This window comes from Nothobranchius furzeri, chromosome 5 (assembly GCF_043380555.1).
Source record: "Nothobranchius furzeri strain GRZ-AD chromosome 5, NfurGRZ-RIMD1, whole genome shotgun sequence".
Taxonomy (NCBI): Eukaryota; Metazoa; Chordata; class Actinopteri; order Cyprinodontiformes; family Nothobranchiidae; genus Nothobranchius; species Nothobranchius furzeri.
This window is the reverse complement of record NC_091745.1, coordinates 15,559,449-15,582,200: the sequence shown is the minus strand read 5'-3', so window position 1 is coordinate 15,582,200 and position 22,752 is coordinate 15,559,449. Positions and strand designations below refer to the sequence as shown.

At 34.9% G+C, this 22,752-nt stretch overlaps 1 long non-coding RNA gene across 1 annotated transcript; it reads left to right on the top strand.

The window, feature by feature from the left end:
- Positions 1-19,454: 19,454 nt before the first annotated feature.
- On the top strand, positions 19,455-21,061 carry LOC139070076 (uncharacterized). The gene is made up of 4 exons (XR_011520730.1): positions 19,455-19,576; positions 20,113-20,208; positions 20,299-20,386; positions 20,843-21,061. It is a non-coding gene; the product is annotated as an uncharacterized lncRNA (long non-coding RNA).
- Positions 21,062-22,752: the final 1,691 nt, after the last annotated feature.

Below are 22,752 nucleotides of genomic sequence, written 5' to 3'. Positions count from 1 at the left end.
GCAATGGTGAAGGTTGCGGGTTCGATACTGGATCATACACTTTAGTTGTGTACATTAGTTCACTTCTTTTCTTTTGCATAATTTTTGTATTTATGTCAACAAGAAACAAAATACGTAACGGATTAGTGGGCAGAGTTACACACACACACACACACACACACACACACACACACACACACACACACACACAAAACATGTTAACAAGTATTTTATGAGTATGAATCTGATTATTGCCGACAGTCGATATTTAAGCATGTGTGTCCCCCTTCCTCAATCCATCCTCGCAAAATAAAATCATCGGCACAGCACAGCAGGCTTTCTCTTGATCCAGAACTAGCACTTCGAAATTGATCATGTCCGCGGCCATCTGCTGCACAATCAGCTGCTCGCATCGCGGGAAACATTGAAAACAGCTTCATGAACTGAGACACAACAGGGTTAACATCGACAAAAAAATCCACAAATAAATCTAAATAATTAATGCCATTTCCGTCTTTTTCGTTGAAATATACAAATAGCAGATCATAAATCTAGAGCAGAAAAAGCTGCTGCAGGAAGCAGGGTTTGTAGTTATTCATGCACCAATTCATCAATGTGATTATTGATCAAGATCAGGTAAACTGATATTAATGTTGCAACATTTCATTTGATCATCTGAATGATACCACACAACTGAATGACCTGTTGAGTCTCTGCATATTCAGGTATTTACTACGGAAAACAAACAACAGCAGGCAGCAGCAGGACTCCCCATGTTATTTCTCGGGTCGCTGGCCCGCGGTCGTCGGGGCCGCTGCGGTCAGCTCTTAGCCGGGAAGCCCTCGTTCGGCTGCGTGGGCTGCTTCACCGTGGACCAGCTCCCAGCAGCCGCTGGTCGGGCAAAACGCTCTGGCTGCAGCTCCGATCAGACCCTACCAACACCTCGCCACAGACAGCACCGCATTAAAAGCCCACAATTACGACCCGCTCCCCAAAGTTACAGTTCTCAAGCACTGATGAACACATAAATAACCCACAACAGCTATGAAATGTGTGTTATTTACGGCAAAAAGGAGATATTTTTCAAGCCGACGTGCCAATGTTAACCGCAGTTGGCTTGGAAATGTGCTGATTTTATTATTTTTGTCAATTAAAATCCCCCTTGTTTGCTCTTACGTTTTACGAAAACGCAATATTAATTAAAGCACGCTTTAGTGATCAGCATGTAAAGCAAAGAAGAAATGTGAACATTTCAACCCATTTCGAACCAACCAGTAATATAATTTCTTAACACGGTGCAGCGGCAGCATTTAAAAACCAAAATATAGTTTTTACTCTCCAAAAAAAGGAGAAGACAGTCACGGTGCAGCAACCCATTTTAGTCCATTAATCTCCACAATAAATATCCAGACAGAGAATTTCTACGGCCTCGCTGTAAACTCCAATGTCACCCAGGACCAGTCTTAAAGAGACAACGCGCTTAAAGGGAAAGTGTGTAGATTTCTGGCAATAGGGGGTAGTAAATACCAAAGTCACTGCAAACAAGCTGTATTTTTTGTTCAAGTGAGGACCTTACTAACTAATGCTCATAAAGCCAACAAAACTCTCTGGACTCTAGCTGTAACTCTCAAATTAGGATATGAGATTAATGACTCAGGTTCACGCTCCAATACATTAATTGTTTGAGAAATGCATCTTTTTATGTTGAGTGCCATCCGCCAAATAACACACGAGAAAAGGAAGAAGAAGAGTGTTGTTGCACAGTTTTCAAAGGAGTCAAAAACCACCAGCAAAACCATAAATACAGCTAAATAAACATAGAATCCAACATGGCGTCCTCCAGAGAGTCGGACCCTCGCCTGTGTATTTTATTACTATGAAGGGTACATGAACTGATTAGGAACACAATGTAATAGGGTCAAAGGTCAAGGTTGTGTGAGGTCATATATATATCAAAAATTGCCTGAACGGGTTGAATGATTTTGACCAAATCAGAGGTGATAGCTCCCTATCAAAGGTAGATAAACTGATCAGGTCACAACCTCATAGGGTCAAAGGTAAAGGTCGTGTGAGGCCGTATATATGAAAAATTGGTTTTTGTGTGCAATATCTTCTGAACAGGTTGAAATACTTTGACCAAATCGCAGGTGAGAACTCCCTATCTAAGGTAAATAAACTCATGAGGTACAAAACCTCATAGGGTCAAAGGTCAAGGTTGTGTGAGGCCGTATATATGAAAATTTGGCTTTTGTGTGCAATATCTCCTGAACGGGTTGAAGGATTTTGACAAAATCAGAGGTCATAACTCCCTATCAAAGGTAAATAAACTCATCACATACACAAGTTCATAGGGTCAGAGGTCAGTGTCATGAGAGGTAATATATATGACCAGTCAGGCATATCCCGCGACGCTCTGCATCGATTTCCAGGGCTTTCTTGTTTCTACAGAGTTTATGTAGGGTGCTGCTGGTTTGGGGTGTTATGTCAGCAGGCAGAGTTTAGGAGTCTGACAGCTGTGGGGAAGAAACTGTTTCGGGACCTGGTAGTCTTAGTCCATAGGCTCCTGTAGCGCTTCCCAGAGGGCAGGAGGGTGAAGAGTCCATTCGATGGGTGACTGGAGTCTGATGGTTTTCCCTGCCCTTTTCAGACACCAAGAAAAAAGGAGAGTAACTTTATTTTGTTTGTGTGATTTTATTTTGTTGTGTGACTACTGGTTGCAGTTCCCTGTTCAATTGATTGCTGTTCCCTGTTAAATTTAAAAAAGAAAAAAGTCTAAAGTTTTGTTTTGACTGGAGAGAACTAAAAAAGGTTACACTGTCTTCTGGTACTAGCTCAAAATAACAAGTGGTGCTTGCTGCAGAACCACAAAGGCGGAGCTGCACCAGAAGGTGGAGCTGCACCAGAGTCAGCCCCGCCCATTCCATTAGAGTCAGTCTAATTCCTTCCAGTTGTCAGACTTGATAGCATTCTGGAACCAAAGAGGGTGTTGTAGCTAAAAAATGCGAGATTGAGGACGGAGTTGAGAAGTTAATTGAACAGTTTTTGTAAAGGTTCCATATAATTAAAAATCTAACTTTTGGAACTTTTAATCATGTTATATTGTCATTTCCTCATAAGAAACACGCCAAAGCCATTTTTAGCCTCATTCATGCATTTTCCTCCCATCTCAGCTTCAATTTGGTCTCCTCCCCCGAAGCGGGTCTGGTCTTGGTTCTCAAATCTGGATATTCTGTGAATTTTCTGACAAATTATTTCTGAAATGACTTCTACTGAGACACCGCCAATAAACCATACATCCCATCTCAGAGACACACTGGGCAGCACAATTACATGTAACGCCACTTGATTTATAACAGATGTGGTGGTGTAGTGGTTATGGAGTCAGGTTGACATGCTGTTTCGCCTCCCAGTAGTGTAAGTTTTAGGTAGTTTACAACCTCTTTTCTTCATTTCTAGCTACACTTGCCAGTACTATGTTTACAACAATTTACTGGTATACCGTTTAACATATAATGTGTTTATTTATTTATTTATTCGTTTATTTAGCCAGTGTGAGTCCATTTGTGAGCAGAGTTTCAACTAAAATGCTGTTTAGGAACGACCAAATTCAAAGAACTTTTAGCGACATAAATATTTTGCTGAAAAGAAACATTACAACTAAAATATAAACAAATTGAATGTGGCTAAATAGACTGCTGATGACCCCACCGAGAATCGAACCAGCATCAGCTGAGGGGAAAGCAAAAACCAACTCAGACGATTTTACCACTAGACTACCAGAGGCCATTCAATAGACTGAAGTGCTGTTGTACACCACTTTTATTAGACCAGCTGTAGGCAGATATTCGTTAAAAGAAACCTTTTCATTTCGAGATATATTCAGTCTTTGTCATGTAGCAAGTTATATTTATCTTGTTTAATTGGAGTATAGAACATAGCATTAACGACTGTAAACTAGTAACAGCCGTAATTCATGTGGGTCAGGTCAGTTTGCGATAAAGTTGAAAACAAAAACGGAAGTCAGTGGGCTAGGCTGAGTTTGCGTGAATGGGCGGGGTGCAGCTCCGCCTTTGTGGTTTTGCAGCCAGCACCCTCTCCAAAATAACCACAGTTTTTTCCCTCAGTGTCATTTGATCTATTTCTTGGGAAGATGGATGGATGGATGGATGGAGATATATATATATATATATATATATATATATATATATATATATATATATATATATATATCAATAATTATTTTTAATATAGCCTTTTTCAATACCAAACTTTCAATACCAAACAAAAATGAACTACAATAAAATTACTGGCACACTAAATTCCAATTCTCCTCAATGGGACTTGAACTCGCCAACTGATCTCCCTTACACAACACCAAACGAGGTGCTTTACTTGATTTGGGAGGGGGGAATAAAAGCAGTAAAACAATAAAACTTTGAACATTACAACACAAAGAGAAAATAAATAATGTTACAGCAATTGCGGAATGCCATCTGCGGGATTCGAACCCGCCGCAACGACCAACCAGTAGGTGTCAAACCATGACTAATGAGTGCAAGCCTTGGCGCTCAGGGACACCCATCAGATTGTGAGGCCACAGCACATACGTTTTAGACTGGGTGGGATTCTTATACCCAACAGGAGTCTTCTGCCCGCCTTCTCATTAGAATATGCATAATTTGTGTTTCAGGCACTAGTTAACTAGTGAGCTGCTGCACTCCCACACATGTAAACTGGTGAAATTTCAATTGTTCCACTAGTTAACTAGTGGACAAAAATGGTCAGCTTGTATGTGTTTTTAGATGCAACTAGTTAACTAGTGAGCAAATCCGCACCTCACTAGTTAACTAGTGAGGTGCAGATATGCTCACTAGTTAACTAGTGAGGTACTAGTGAGGTGCAGATATGCTCACTAGTTAACTAGTGAGCATATCTGCACCTCACTAGTTAACTAGTGAGCAAATCCGCACCTCACTAGTTAACTAGTGAGCATATCTGCACCTCACTAGTTAACTAGTGAGCAAATCCGCACCTCACTAGTTAACTAGTGAGCAAATCCGCGCCTCACTAGTTAACTAGTGAGCAAATCCGCACCTCACTAGTTAACTAGTGAGCATATCTGCGCCTCACTAGTTAACTAGTAAGCAAATCCGCACGTCACTAGTTAACTAGTGAGCATATCTGCACCTCACTAGTTAACTAGTGAGCAAATCCGCACCCTACTAGTTAACTAGTTGGCGTTTTGGGGCCCACTAGTTAACTAGTGAGCATATCTGCACCTTACTAGTTAACTAGTGATGCTTTTTTGCACCTTACTAGTTAACTAGTGGGCGCTTAATGGTGCACTAGTTAACTAGTGAGCAAATCTGCACCTCACTAGTTAACTAGTGAGCATATCCACACCTTACTAGTTAACTTGTGGGCGTTTTGGGGCCCACTAGTGAACTAGTGACACTTATTTTGCACCTCACTAGTTAACTAGTGGACATTTGTACCCTCTCTAGTTAACTAGCGAGCAGTTCCGCCTTCACAAGTTTACATGTAAGTGTCACACTGAAGCCACTACTAGTTTACTAGCTGAGGTTCCTCTGGCCAGCATGTTAACTTGTGTGCCGCATGCAAATGTATGGGGTGGGATTTTGCAAAATTCCGCACTGTGATTGGTTGTCATATTTTATTTTAACATAGTGAGCCAATAGAAAGCCTCAATTTGAGAAATTCTCTGCCTCCTAATTAGAATTCTGTGCAACTAGCTAGCTAGTGTGAATGTAGGCTTGAACTAGTTTACTAGTATACATTTATGTCCTCACTAGTTAACTAGTTTGGACAATGGATGCATCAACTAGGTAACTAGTGAGCCTGCTACAATCAACTAGCTAGCTAGTGAGTCATTAATGGTTCACTAGTTAACTAGTGGCACTGCCCTACTCCAACTACTTAACTAGTTAGGAGTTTTGCCTTCACTAGTGAACATGTGGACACTTTGAACTGTCACTAGTTAACTAGTGAGACACAAAAACCTTCAACTAGCTGACTGGTATGCATTTTAGCCCTTACTAGTTAACTTGTGAGCCATTTTTGTGTCACCTAGTTAACTAGGAAGCCAAAATGTGTTCACTAGTCAACTAGTGGGCATTTCTTCTGTCACTAGTTAACTGGTGTGCACATTTTGGCCATCACTAGTTAACTAGTGAGACACAAAAACCTTCAACTAGCTGACTGGTATGCATTTTGGCCTTTACTAGTTAACTAGTGAGCCATTTTGTGTCACCTAGTTAACTAGTGAAGCCAAAATGTGTTCACTAGTTAACTAGTGAACATTTCCGTCTCCCACTAGTTAACTGGTGGGCTCATTTTGACCCTGACTAGTTAACTAGTGAGACACAAATACCTTCAACTAGCTGACTGGTATGCATTTTGGCCTTTACTAGTTAACTAATGAGCCATTTTTGTGTCAACTAGTTAACTAGTGAAGGTCAAAATGTGTTCACTAGTTAACTAGCGTGTACAGTTTGACCCTCACTAGTTAACTAGTTGACCTGTTGACAAGATATCAGAATTAATGCTCAAGCGGCTGGCCAAATTGGGCAAAGTTAACAAGTGGGATTTTTACATTCAGTAGTCAGCTAGTACGAGTTTTTGTACCTTACTAGTTGACTAGTAAAAACTAAATGTGTTTTAACTAGTTAACTAGTGGACATTGATCAGTCCACTAGTTAACTAGTGAACACACTGAGCAATACTAGTTAACTAGTAAGATATGAAACATTTTAACTAGTTAACTAGAGAGAATTTAGGCCTTACTAGTTAACTAGTTGACATTTAGGCTGTCACTATTTAACTAGTTGACACAAACATGGCTAACTAGTTAACTAGTGGACAGAAATGGCTTACATGTTCATGACAATTCTGGCTGATATCCTGATATCAGAATAAATGCTCATTTGGCTTGCCATACAAGCAGTCTCCTTCTGACATCATGTAGAAACAAGCAGTCTCTTTCTGATATCATGTAGAAACAAGCAGTCTCCTTCTGACATAATAAAGAAACAAGCAGTCTCCTTCTGACATCATAAAGAAACAAGCAGTCTCCTTCTGATATCATAAAGAAACAAGCAGTCTCTTTCTGACATCATAAAGAAACAAGCAGTATCCTTCTGACATCATAAAGAAACAAGCAGTCTACTTCTGACATCATAAAGAAACAAGCAGTCTCCTTCTGATATCATGTAGAAACAAGCAGTCTCCTTCGGACATCATAAAGAAACAAGCAGTCTCCTTCTGATATCATACAGAAACAAGCAGTCTCTTTCTGATATCATGTACAAACAAGCAGTCTCCTTCTGACATAATAAAGAAACAAGCAGTCTCCTTCTGACATCATACAGAAGCAAGCAGTCTCCTTCTGACATCATAAAGAAATAAGCAGTCTCCTTCTGACATCAAAAAGAAACAAGCAGTCTCCTTCTGACATCATACAGAAACAAGCAGTCTCTTTCTGACATCATAAAGAAACAAGCAGTCTCCTTCTGACATCATAAAGAAACAAGCAGAATCCTTCTGACATCATACAGAAACAAGCAGTCTTCTTCTGATATCATGTAGAAACAAGCAGTCTCCTTCTGACATAATAAAGAAACAAGCAGTCTCTTTCTGATATAACGTAGAAACAAGCAGTCTCCATCAGACATAATAAAGAAACAAGCAGTCTCCTTCTGACATCATAAAGAAACAAGCAGTCTCCTTCTGACATCATGTAGAAACAAGCAGTCTCCTTCTGACATCATGTAGAAACAAGCAGTCTCTTTCTGACATCATAAAGAAACAAGCAGTATCCTTCTGACATCATAAAGAAACAAGCAGTCTCTTTCTGACATCATAAAGAAACAAGCAGTCTCTTTCTGATATCATGTAGAAACAAGCAGTCTCCTTCTGACATCATGTAGAAACAAGCAGTCTCTTTCTGACATCATAAAGAAACAAGCAGTCTCCTTCTGATATCATGTAGAAACAAGCAGTCTCCTTCGGACATCATAAAGAAACAAGCAGTCTCCTTCTGATATCATGTAGAAACAAGCAGTCTCTTTCTGACATCATAAAGAAACAAGCAGTCTCCTTCTGATATGTAGAAACAAGATATATATGTCTGATATATCAGAATATATATATGCTTGTTGAATATAAATCTTCATTAAAACGTTAAAATGTTCATTAAAACATTAAAATCTTCATTAAAAACGTTTAAATGTTCATTAAATTGTTTAAATATTCATTAAAACGTTAAAATCTTCATTAACACGTTAAAATCTTCATTTTAAAAAATGTTAAAATGTTCATTAAAACGTTTAAATGTTCATTAAAACTTTAAAATGTTCGTTAAAATGTTAAATTCTTGATTAAAACGTAAATGTTCATTTTTAAAAACGTTTAAATCTTCATTTTTAAAAATGTTAAATGTTCATTAAAAAGTTAAAATGATCATTTTTTTTAAACAAGCAGTCTCCTTCTGACATCATAAAGAAACAAGCAGTCTCTTTCTGATATCATGTAGAAACAAGCAGAATCCTTCTGACATCATACAGAAACAAGCAGTCTCTTTCTGACATCATAAAGAAACAAGCAGTCTCCTTCTGACATCATAAAGAAACAAGCAGTCTCCTTCTGATATCATAAAGAAACAAGCAGTCTCTTTCTGACATCATAAAGAAACAAGCAGTATCCTTCTGACATCATAAAGAAACAAGCAGTCTACTTCTGACATCATAAAGAAACAAGCAGTCTCCTTCTGATATCATGTAGAAACAAGCAGTCTCCTTCGGACATCATAAAGAAACAAGCAGTCTCCTTCTGATATCATACAGAAACAAGCAGTCTCTTTCTGATATCATGTACAAACAAGCAGTCTCCTTCTGACATAATAAAGAAACAAGCAGTCTCCTTCTGACATCATACAGAAGCAAGCAGTCTCCTTCTGACATCATAAAGAAATAAGCAGTCTCCTTCTGACATCAAAAAGAAACAAGCAGTCTCCTTCTGACATCATACAGAAACAAGCAGTCTCTTTCTGACATCATAAAGAAACAAGCAGTCTCCTTCTGACATCATAAAGAAACAAGCAGAATCCTTCTGACATCATACAGAAACAAGCAGTCTTCTTCTGATATCATGTAGAAACAAGCAGTCTCCTTCTGACATAATAAAGAAACAAGCAGTCTCCTTCTGACATCATACAGAAACAAGCAGTCTCTTTCTGACATCATAAAGAAACAAGCAGTCTCCTTCTGACATCATAAAGAAACAAGCAGAATCCTTCTGACATCATACAGAAACAAGCAGTCTCCTTCTGATATCATGTAGAAACAAGCAGTCTCCTTCTGACATCATGTAGAAACAAGCAGTCTCTTTCTGACATCATAAAGAAACAAGCAGTATCCTTCTGACATCATAAAGAAACAAGCAGTCTCTTTCTGACATCATAAAGAAACAAGCAGTCTCTTTCTGATATCATGTAGAAACAAGCAGTCTCCTTCTGACATCATGTAGAAACAAGCAGTCTCTTTCTGACATCATAAAGAAACAAGCAGTCTCCTTCTGATATCATGTAGAAACAAGCAGTCTCCTTCGGACATCATAAAGAAACAAGCAGTCTCCTTCTGATATCATGTAGAAACAAGCAGTCTCTTTCTGACATCATAAAGAAACAAGCAGTCTCCTTCTGATATGTAGAAACAAGATATATATGTCTGATATATCAGAATATATATATATGCTTGTTGAATATAAATCTTCATTAAAACGTTAAAATGTTCATTAAAACATTAAAATCTTCATTAAAAACGTTTAAATGTTCATTAAATTGTTTAAATATTCATTAAAACGTTAAAATCTTCATTAACACGTTAAAATCTTCATTTTTAAAAATGTTAAAATGTTCATTAAAACGTTAAAATCTTCATTAAAAATGTTTAAATGTTCATTAAAACGTTTAAATGTTCATTAAAACTTTAAAATGTTCGTTAAAACGTTAAATTCTTGATTAAAACGTAAAATGTTCATTTTTAAAAACGTTTAAATCTTCATTTTTAAAAATGTTAAATGTTCATTAAAAAGTTAAAATGATCATTTTTTTGAAACAAGCAGTCTCCTTCTGACATCATAAAGAAACAAGCAGTCTCCTTCTGATATCATAAAGAAACAAGCAGTCTCTTTCTGATATCATGTAGAAACAAGCAGTCTCCTTCTGACATCATGTAGAAACAAGCAGTCTCTTTCTGATATCATGTAGAAACAAGCAGTCTCCTTCTGACATCATGTAGAAACAAGCAGTCTCTTTCTGATATCATGTAGAAACAAGCAGTCTCCTTCTGACATAATAAAGAAACAAGCAGTCTCCTTCTGACATCATAAAGAAACAAGCAGTCTCCTTCTGATATCATAAAGAAACAAGCAGTCTCTTTCTGACATCATAAAGAAACAAGCAGTATCCTTCTGACATCATAAAGAAACAAGCAGTCTACTTCTGACATCATAAAGAAACAAGCAGTCTCCTTCTGATATCATGTAGAAACAAGCAGTCTCCTTCGGACATCATAAAGAAACAAGCAGTCTCCTTCTGATATCATACAGAAACAAGCAGTCTCTTTCTGATATCATGTACAAACAAGCAGTCTCCTTCTGACATAATAAAGAAACAAGCAGTCTCCTTCTGACATCATACAGAAGCAAGCAGTCTCCTTCTGACATCATAAAGAAATAAGCAGTCTCCTTCTGACATCAAAAAGAAACAAGCAGTCTCCTTCTGACATCATACAGAAACAAGCAGTCTCTTTCTGACATCATAAAGAAACAAGCAGTCTCCTTCTGACATCATAAAGAAACAAGCAGAATCCTTCTGACATCATACAGAAACAAGCAGTCTTCTTCTGATATCATGTAGAAACAAGCAGTCTCCTTCTGACATAATAAAGAAACAAGCAGTCTCTTTCTGATATAACGTAGAAACAAGCAGTCTCCATCAGACATAATAAAGAAACAAGCAGTCTCCTTCTGACATCATAAAGAAACAAGCAGTCTCCTTCTGATATCATGTAGAAACAAGCAGTCTCCTTCTGACATCATGTAGAAACAAGCAGTCTCTTTCTGACATCATAAAGAAACAAGCAGTATCCTTCTGACATCATAAAGAAACAAGCAGTCTCTTTCTGACATCATAAAGAAACAAGCAGTCTCTTTCTGATATCATGTAGAAACAAGCAGTCTCCTTCTGACATCATGTAGAAACAAGCAGTCTCTTTCTGACATCATAAAGAAACAAGCAGTCTCCTTCTGATATCATGTAGAAACAAGCAGTCTCCTTCGGACATCATAAAGAAACAAGCAGTCTCCTTCTGATATCATGTAGAAACAAGCAGTCTCTTTCTGACATCATAAAGAAACAAGCAGTCTCCTTCTGATATGTAGAAACAAGATATATATGTCTGATATATCAGAATATATATATGCTTGTTGAATATAAATCTTCATTAAAACGTTAAAATGTTCATTAAAACATTAAAATCTTCATTAAAAACGTTTAAATGTTCATTAAATTGTTTAAATATTCATTAAAACGTTAAAATCTTCATTAAAACGTTAAAATCTTCATTTTTAAAAATGTTAAAATGTTCATTAAAACGTTAAAATCTTCATTAAAAATGTTTAAATGTTCATTAAAACGTTTAAATGTTCATTAAAACTTTAAAATGTTCGTTAAAACGTTAAATTCTTGATTAAAACGTAAAATGTTCATTTTTAAAAACGTTTAAATCTTCATTTTTAAAAATGTTAAATGTTCATTAAAAAGTTAAAATGATCATTTTTTTTAAACAAGCAGTCTCCTTCTGACATCATAAAGAAACAAGCAGTCTCCTTCTGATATCATAAAGAAACAAGCAGTCTCTTTCTGATATCATGTAGAAACAAGCAGTCTCCTTCTGACATCATGTAGAAACAAGCAGTCTACTTCTGACATCACAAAGAAACAAGCAGTCTACTTGTGACATCACAAAGAAACAAGCAGTCTCCTTCGGACATCATAAAGAAACAAGCAGTCTCCTTCTGATATCATGTAGAAACAAGCAGTCTCTTTCTGACATCATAAAGAAACAAGCAGTCTACTTCTGACATCACAAAGAAACAAGCAGTCTCCTTCGGACATCATAAAGAAACAAGCAGTCTCCTTCTGATATCATGTAGAAACAAGCAGTCTCTTTCTGACATCATAAAGAAACAAGCAGTCTCCTTCTGATATGTAGAAACAAGATATATATGTCTGATATATCAGAATATATATATGCTTGTTGAAAATAAATCTTCATTAAAACGTTTAAAGTTTCATTAAAATGTTTAACTTCATTAAAACGTTAAAATGGTCATTAAAACATTAAAATCTTCATTTTTAAAAATGTTAAAATGTTCATTAAAACATTAAAATCTTCATTAAAAACGTTTAAATGTTCATTAAATTGTTTAAATATTCATTAAAACGTTAAAATCTTCATTAAAATGTTAAAATCTTCATTTTTAAAAATGTTAAAATGTTCATTAAAACGTTAAAATCTTCATTAAAAATGTTTAAATGTTCATTAAAACTTTAAAATGTTCGTTAAAATGTTAAATTCTTGATTAAAACGTAAATGTTCATTTTTAAAAACGTTTAAATCTTCATTTTTAAAAATGTTAAATGTTCATTAAAAAGTTAAAATGATCATTTTTTTAAACAAGCAGTCTCCTTCTGACATCATAAAGAAACAAGCAGTCTCTTTCTGATATCATGTAGAAACAAGCAGTCTCTTTCTGATATCATAAAGAAACAAGCAGTCTCTTTCTGATATCATGTAGAAACAAGCAGTCTCTTTCTAACATCATACAGAAACAAGCAGTCTCCTTCTGACATCATAAAGAAACAAGCAGTCTCCTTCTGACATCAAAAAGAAACAAGCAGTCTCCTTCTGACATCATACAGAAACAAGCAGTCTCTTTCTGACATCATAAAGAAACAAGCAGTCTCCTTCTGACATCATAAAGAAACAAGCAGTCTCCTTCTGACATAATAAAGAAACAAGCAGTCTTCTTCTGATATCATGTAGAAACAAGCAGTCTCCTTCTGACATCATAAAGAAACAAGCAGTCTCTTTCTGATATAATGTAGAAACAAGCAGTCTCTTTCTGATATCATGTAGAAACAAGCAGTCTCCATCAGACATAATAAAGAAACAAGCAGTCTCCTTCTGACATCATAAAGAAACAAGCAGTCTCCTTCTGATATCATAAAGAAACAAGCAGTCTCTTTCTGATATCATGTAGAAACAAGCAGTCTCCTTCTGACATCATGTAGAAACAAGCAGTCTCTTTCTGACATCATAAAGAAACAAGCAGTATCCTTCTGACATCATAAAGAAACAAGCAGTCTCCTTCTGATATCATAAAGAAACAAGCAGTCTCTTTCTGATATCATGTAGAAACAAGCAGTCTCCTTCTGACATCATGTAGAAACAAGCAGTCTCTTTCTGACATCATAAAGAAACAAGCAGTCTCCTTCTGATATCATGTAGAAACAAGCAGTCTCCTTCGGACATCATAAAGAAACAAGCAGTCTCCTTCTGATATGTAGAAACAAGCAGTCTCCTTCTGATATCATGTAGAAACAAGCAGTCTCTTTCTGACATCATAAAGAAACAAGCAGTCTCCTTCTGATATGTAGAAACAAGATATATATGTCTGATATATAAGAGTATATATATGCTTGTTGAATATAAATCTTCATTAAAACGTTTAAAGTTTCATTAAAATGTTTAACTTCATTAAAACGTTAAAATGTTCATTAAAACATTAAAATCTTCATTAAAAACGTTTAAATGTTCATTAAATTGTTTAAATATTCATTAAAACGTTAAAATCTTCATTAAAACGTTAAAATCTTCATTTTTAAAAATGTTAAAATGTTCATTAAAACGTTAAAATCTTCATTAAAAATGTTTAAATGTTCATTAAAACGTTTAAATGTTCATTAAAACTTTAAAATGTTCGTTAAAACTTTAAATTCTTGATTAAAACATTAAAATGTTCATTTTTAAAAACGTTTAAATCTTCATTTTTAAAAATGTTAAATGTTCATTAAAAGTTAAAATGATCATTTTTTTGAAACAAGCAGTCTCCTTCTGACATCATGTAGAAACAAGCAGTCTCTTTCTGACATAATAAAGAAACAAGCAGTCTCCTTCTGACATCATAAAGAAACAAGCAGTCTCCTTCTGATATCATGTAGAAACAAGCAGTCTCCTTCTGACATCATGTAGAAACAAGCAGTCTCTTTCTGACATCATAAAGAAACAAGCAGTCTCCTTCTGATATCATGTAGAAACAAGCAGTCTCCTTCTGACATCATGTAGAAACAAGCAGTCTCTTTCTGACATCATAAAGAAACAAGCAGTCTCCTTCTGATATCATGTAGAAACAAGCAGTCTCCTTCGGACATCATAAAGAAACAAGCAGTCTCCTTCTGATATCATGTAGAAACAAGCAGTCTCCTTCTGACATCATGTAGAAACAAGCAGTCTCTTTCTGACATCATAAAGAAACAAGCAGTCTCCTTCTGATATCATGTAGAAACAAGCAGTCTCCTTCGGACATCATAAAGAAACAAGCAGTCTCCTTCTGATATCATGTAGAAACAAGCAGTCTCCTTCTGATATCATGTAGAAACAAGCAGTCTCTTTCTGACATCATAAAGAAACAAGCAGTCTCCTTCTGATATGTAGAAACAAGATATATATGTCTGATATATAAGAGTATATATATGCTTGTTGAATATAAATCTTCATTAAAACATTTAAAGTTTCATTAAAATGTTTAACTTCATTAAAACGTTAAAATGTTCATTAAAACATTAAAATCTTCATTAAAAACGTTTAAATGTTCATTAAATTGTTTAAATATTCATTAAAACGTTAAAATCTTCATTAAAACGTTAAAATCTTCATTTTTAAAAATGTTAAAATGTTCATTAAAACGTTAAAATCTTCATTAAAAATGTTTAAATGTTCATTAAAACGTTTAAATGTTCATTAAAACTTTAAAATGTTCGTTAAAACTTTAAATTCTTGATTAAAACATTAAAATGTTCATTTTTAAAAACGTTTAAATCTTCATTTTTAAAAATGTTAAATGTTCATTAAAAGTTAAAATGATCATTTTTTTGAAACAAGCAGTCTCCTTCTGACATCATGTAGAAACAAGCAGTCTCTTTCTGACATAATAAAGAAACAAGCAGTCTCCTTCTGACATCATAAAGAAACAAGCAGTCTCCTTCTGATATCATGTAGAAACAAGCAGTCTCCTTCTGACATCATGTAGAAACAAGCAGTCTCTTTCTGACATCATAAAGAAACAAGCAGTATCCTTCTGACATCATAAAGAAACAAGCAGTCTCTTTCTGACATCATAAAGAAACAAGCAGTCTCTTTCTGATATCATGTAGAAACAAGCAGTCTCCTTCTGACATCATGTAGAAACAAGCAGTCTCTTTCTGACATCATAAAGAAACAAGCAGTCTCCTTCTGATATCATGTAGAAACAAGCAGTCTCCTTCGGACATCATAAAGAAACAAGCAGTCTCCTTCTGATATCATGTAGAAACAAGCAGTCTCTTTCTGACATCATAAAGAAACAAGCAGTCTCCTTCTGATATGTAGAAACAAGATATATATGTCTGATATATCAGAATATATATATGCTTGTTGAATATAAATCTTCATTAAAACGTTTAAAGTTTCATTAAAATGTTTAACTTCATTAAAACGTTAAAATGTTCATTAAAACATTAAAATCTTCATTAAAAACGTTTAAATGTTCATTAAATTGTTTAAATATTCATTAAAACGTTAAAATCTTCATTAAAACGTTAAAATCTTCATTTTTAAAAATGTTAAAATGTTCATTAAAACGTTAAAATCTTCATTAAAAATGTTTAAATGTTCATTAAAACGTTTAAATGTTCATTAAAACTTTAAAATGTTCGTTAAAACGTTAAATTCTTGATTAAAACGTTAAAATGTTCATTTTTAAAAACGTTTAAATCTTCATTTTTAAAAATGTTAAATGTTCATTAAAAAGTTAAAATGATCATTTTTTTTAAACAAGCAGTCTCCTTCTGACATCATAAAGAAACAAGCAGTCTCCTTCTGATATCATAAAGAAACAAGCAGTCTCTTTCTGATATCATGTAGAAACAAGCAGTCTCCTTCTGACATCATGTAGAAACAAGCAGTCTCTTTCTGACATCATAAAGAAACAAGCAGTCTACTTCTGACATCATAAAGAAACAAGCAGTCTCCTTCGGACATCATAAAGAAACAAGCAGTCTCCTTCTGATATCATGTAGAAACAAGCAGTCTCTTTCTGACATCATAAAGAAACAAGCAGTCTCCTTCTGATATGTAGAAACAAGATATATATGTCTGATATATCAGAATATATATATGCTTGTTAAATATAAATCTTCATTAAAACGTTTAAAGTTTCATTAAAATGTTTAACTTCATTAAAACGTTAAAATGGTCATTAAAACATTAAAATCTTCATTTTTAAAAATGTTAAAATGTTCATTAAAACATTAAAATCTTCATTAAAAACGTTTAAATGTTCATTAAATTGTTTAAATATTCATTAAAACGTTAAAATCTTCATTAAAATGTTAAAATCTTCATTTTTAAAAATGTTAAAATGTTCATTAAAACGTTAAAATCTTCATTAAAAATGTTTAAATGTTCATTAAAACGTTTAAATGTTCATTAAAACTTTAAAATGTTCGTTAAAATGTTAAATTCTTGATTAAAACGTAAATGTTCATTTTTAAAAACGTTTAAATCTTCATTTTTAAAAATGTTAAATGTTCATTAAAAAGTTAAAATGATCATTTTTTTTAAACAAGCAGTCTCCTTCTGACATCATAAAGAAACAAGCAGTCTCTTTCTGATATCATGTAGAAACAAGCAGTCTCTTTCTGATATCATGAAGAAACAAGCAGTCTCTTTCTGATATCATGTAGAAACAAGCAGTCTCTTTCTAACATCATACAGAAACAAGCAGTCTCCTTCTGACATCATAAAGAAACAAGCAGTCTCCTTCTGACATCAAAAAGAAACAAGCAGTCTCCTTCTGACATCATACAGAAACAAGCAGTCTCTTTCTGACATCATAAAGAAACAAGCAGTCTCCTTCTGACATCATAAAGAAACAAGCAGTCTCCTTCTGACATAATAAAGAAACAAGCAGTCTTCTTCTGATATCATGTAGAAACAAGCAGTCTCCTTCTGACATCATAAAGAAACAAGCAGTCTCCTTCTGATATCATGTAGAAACAAGCAGTCTCTTTCTAACATCATACAGAAACAAGCAGTCTCCTTCTGACATCATAAAGAAACAAGCAGTCTCCTTCTGACATCAAAAAGAAACAAGCAGTCTCCTTCTGACATCATACAGAAACAAGCAGTCTCTTTCTCACATCATAAAGAAACAAGCAGTCTCCTTCTGACATCATAAAGAAACAAGCAGTCTCCTTCTGACATAATAAAGAAACAAGCAGTCTTCTTCTGATATCATGTAGAAACAAGCAGTCTCCTTCTGACATCATAAAGAAACAAGCAGTCTCCTTCTGATATCATGTAGAAACAAGCAGTCTCCTTCGGACATCATAAAGAAACAAGCAGTCTCCTTCTGATATCATGTAGAAACAAGCAGTCTCCTTCGGACATCATAAAGAAACAAGCAGTCTCCTTCTGATATCATGTAGAAACAAGCAGTCTCTTTCTGACATCATAAAGAAACAAGCAGTCTCCTTCTGATATGTAGAAACAAGATATATATGTCTGATATATCAGAATATATATATGCTTGTTGAATATAAATCTTCATTAAAACGTTTAAAGTTTCATTAAAATGTTTAACTTCATTAAAACGTTAAAATGTTCATTAAAACATTAAAATATTCATTAAAAACGTTTAAATGTTCATTAAATTGTTTAAATATTCATTAAAACGTTAAAATCTTCATTAAAACGTTAAAATCTTCATTTTTAAAAATGTTAAAATGTTCATTAAAACGTTAAAATCTTCATTAAAAATGTTTAAATGTTCATTAAAACGTTTAAATGTTCATTAAAACTTTAAAATGTTCGTTAAAACGTTAAATTCTTGATTAAAACGTTAAAATGTTCATTTTTAAAAACGTTTAAATCTTCATTTTTAAAAATGTTAAATGTTCATTAAAAAGTTAAAATGATCATTTTTTTGAAACAAGCAGTCTCCTTCTGACATCATAAAGAAACAAGCAGTCTCCTTCTGATATCATAAAGAAACAAGCAGTCTCTTTCTGATATCATGTAGAAACAAGCAGTCTCCTTCTGACATCATGTAGAAACAAGCAGTCTCTTTCTGACATCATAAAGAAACAAGCAGTCTACTTCTGACATCATAAAGAAACAAGCAGTCTCCTTCGGACATCATAAAGAAACAAGCAGTCTCCTTCTGATATCATGTAGAAACAAGCAGTCTCTTTCTGACATCATAAAGAAACAAGCAGTCTCCTTCTGATATGTAGAAACAAGATATATATGTCTGATATATCAGAATATATATATGCTTGTTGAATATAAATCTTCATTAAAACGTTTAAAGTTTCATTAAAATGTTTAACTTCATTAAAACGTTAAAATGGTCATTAAAACATTAAAATCTTCATTTTTAAAAATGTTAAAATGTTCATTAAAACATTAAAATCTTCATTAAAAACGTTTAAATGTTCATTAAATTGTTTAAATATTCATTAAAACGTTAAAATCTTCATTAAAATGTTAAAATCTTCATTTTTAAAAATGTTAAAATGTTCATTAAAACGTTAAAATCTTCATTAAAAATGTTTAAATGTTCATTAAAACGTTTAAATGTTCATTAAAACTTTAAAATGTTCGTTAAAGGAGACATAACATGAAAAACCCACTTTTTTATCCATTAACACGGTGTGTTTCACATTTTAAGTGTCTAAGTGAGCAAAAAGGCTTATATTATTCACTGGAGTTGCTATTTAGATATTTAATAATTAAGTTTTGGGCATATTTGTCCACCCGTTCAGTTTTTACATTATCTATTACATCAGTAATTAATTTAGTGAGGATAACTACCAAATATGGTAATGGCCCTCGGCTAAACACAGAGCCAATCCGCCATTTTTTCTTCTCGCTAAGATTTTTTGTAGTCCTATTGGAAAAATGCAGAATGTCTGGTTATTTTAGCCACACACAGCTCAAAACTGTTCCTCGTTTTAAGGAAGGGTGGTGTGGCAGTATTTAAACCCAGGAGCTGATGACACTACTGCTAAAAAAACACAGAAGAAAAAGTAGTGTGTTTGCGTTTGTTTGTGTGTGTGTGTGTGTGCGTGCACGCGCGCGCGTGGTTCGTTCGTTCTGTCTCCAGGCTAGTGGCTAAGTACTGAGGGCTTCATCTATCTAAAAGGAGTTATTTCCATCTGAATTTGGCAGCACCGGGACACAGCAGCAGAGCGGTAAGCTTCATATCACTCTAAAATGTCGACAAACTTTACTTTAGATTTACGGGCATTAGCAGCACTAAAGCGTTAGCATCCGGCTTGCTATCGCTAGCACAGTATGCTAGTAAAGTTAGCACCCAGATTAATGTGGATTTGGCTGATTTTCGTGGAATAAAACGTGATTTCTGATCAACGCCTTCTTTTACACCAGATGATAACCTCCCACTGATTGTAACAGCAGAGAGCCTGTGTGTTATTCTACATGAGTGTGATGTAATCTTAGCATCCAGTAAATAAAGTCCCATATCAGCTAAAATGCAGCGTGACAAAGTCATTAAAGTGCGTCAACACAGTGGATTTAATAGAGTTTTAAAGAACGATCTCTAAGTGAAGTGAGGTTAGTTTTTTGTCTCACTGCAGATATAAAAACTAGCTCTGCATCAGTCAGACGCAGCAAAGCTCACCGTCTGTATGAGCGTGAGCGTCGGAAAGCTGATAAAATTGGCTGTAAAATAATTAAAACAAAGTAAAAATGTTCCTTTGCTTTTTAGAGTCCACATCCAGAAGACTGGAGCCGTGTTTCACTGACAGGCTGTCAGACTAACGCCCTGATGAGCTCAGCTGGGACAAACTGGTCTGATGTTTAGGTAAGTGAAGATCTGCTTCTCCAAGTCCTTGAGATGCTAGTAAAAAATAATTTAGCCAGCTTGCTAATGTTACTTTTCTTCTCCTCTAAGGAACACAGAACGTTCAGATGTTGGCGTTTCACGTCACCTACTGAGGAAGGAGACCCACCAGTAAAGAGACGGTCTGGACCAGACCAAAGTGAGTGATGACACACCTCAGCCACCCTCATCATTAAGAACACCTCACCCCCTGAATAACTCCGTCTGATGACAGCAGAGTGATTTATTTGATGTTTTACTTGTTTAGTCTGTTTAGAAATTATTGAATTACATTATTTTCTGTAATCGACCATCTGATCTGGATGTGTGCAGAATAACTTTCCCCAAATTCAGCAGCAGCTGGCCTACAAAAACAGCTGCAGCATGTAGTAAGTGTCTGCACTGCTCTCTAATGAGCTTCCTTTCATAAGGAATCATTTGTATAATTTTAGTGTCACTATTTTATTACATTTGTAGGAAAATATGAAGTCACTGCAGCAAAGTGAACTTGTGAACAAACACAAACGTGACTATAAACATGAAAGCTAAAGAAACAACTTTCCTAAAGCTGCTTGTAAACAAAATATGTCATTAAAGTTATTGTCTATCATTGCAGAATATGGCGATGACATCATGGAACTGGTCTTTGGAAAAGTTTTCCCTGAACCAACTCCGTTTCTAGATGAGGTAGAGAAGATCTGCATCTCACCAACTCTCTGGTCTCAGTATTCAGACAACGGAGGTCTCCCACTGTTGTCCAGGACCAGTTTGAAGCCCACATACTGCCCCTCCCTCATCATCAGGAAACATCAATCCGTATCCTGAGGACAACAGAAGACGGCAGGAGGACAGGAACTCTGAGACCTAGACACCACCAGCACCGAGACACAAAGCACCTGTGTGCACAACGCCTGTTTTAACTACTAAAGCCTGTTTATTATATTGTTCTACTTATTTGCTGTGAGGTTAATACTTAGAAAATTTGTATATTAATGTAAACAATAAAAAAAATCACTGATTGTATGCTTTCTTTTAGATGTAATGGTCCAAACTCAGCCTTGTAGACATTTATTGCATCCTGTAGGTAAATACACAGAACAGGCTCAGGTCCAGGATGACCCAGCATGCTCTTCTTCCATTCTGGCTGTTAGGGATTGTATCAATAACTCAATGCCTACTGATGTTTTCACCTAACGGTATTTATTTAGAATGCAGGTAAGATTTAACTATATTTGTTAGCAAAGCAGACTGATCTTGGGAATTTCACTGCAGCACTGATGTCCACCTCTCTGTACACATTAGAGAGAATTACCACTTTACAGCTAAACACATTTAATAAAGATATAGGCTACGCATTGCAGACAATAAAAACAAAGTTGTAAGCATTAGAATTATAATGATGACATTAAAGAACACTTGGAGGAATGTTCTTTATTTTTGACTAGAATCTCAAATCTTTAAATTAAAATGTAACTGCTTTTTATCCATTTTCAGCCATTAAGACACCCAATATAAAATAAGACTACTTATAAAATTATTTATAATTATATGTATGTATATAGATAGAGATCTTAATAAAATATATTCTTTGAATGGTGTTTTAATGAGCTGTATCATTTTTTTTAAACATTTTTTACAGAAATAAGCAAGCAGCATTCCTTGTGTGTGTGTGTGTGCGCGCGCGCGTGTGCCTGCTCGCTTGTCCCTCCGTCGGCCGTGACGGGTGTGTGTGAGTGACTACAGACAAATGCATGAGAGAGTTAGCAGCCATGAAACAGCTTGATGAACTACTCTCCCCACGTGGTTTAAAAATGCTAATATGCTATGCTAAATCTGCTATGCTAAATAATGATTTCTCTATAGAACTACAAAGTCCGACTGGGGGAGGAGAGTACAGGACTGCACTATGGAGGGGGGCGGAGTTTACAGCTCCTCCTCCAGTTTAAAGAGACAGTACCCCAAAACGGCTCGTTCTCAAGACTCTCCTCAGAACAGGGGTAGATGAGGGTCTGTAGAGCAACAATAATGAGGAAATCAGAACAAAGAACTGCAGTTCCACTGTTTTTAGACCCCCAACTGAAGGATTTAGATGTAAAAAGGAATAACTTAAAAGCATGTTATGTCTCCTTTAAAATGTTAAATTCTTGATTAAAACGTAAATGTTCATTTTTAAAAACGTTTAAATCTTCATTTTTAAAAATGTTAAATGTTCATTAAAAAGTTAAAATGATCATTTTTTTAAACAAGCAGTCTCCTTCTGACATCATAAAGAAACAAGCAGTCTCTTTCTGATATCATGTAGAAACAAGCAGTCTCTTTCTGATATCATGAAGAAACAAGCAGTCTCTTTCTGATATCATGTAGAAACAAGCAGTCTCTTTCTAACATCATACAGAAACAAGCAGTCTCCTTCTGACATCATAAAGAAACAAGCAGTCTCCTTCTGACATCAAAAAGAAACAAGCAGTCTCCTTCTGACATCATACAGAAACAAGCAGTCTCTTTCTGACATCATAAAGAAACAAG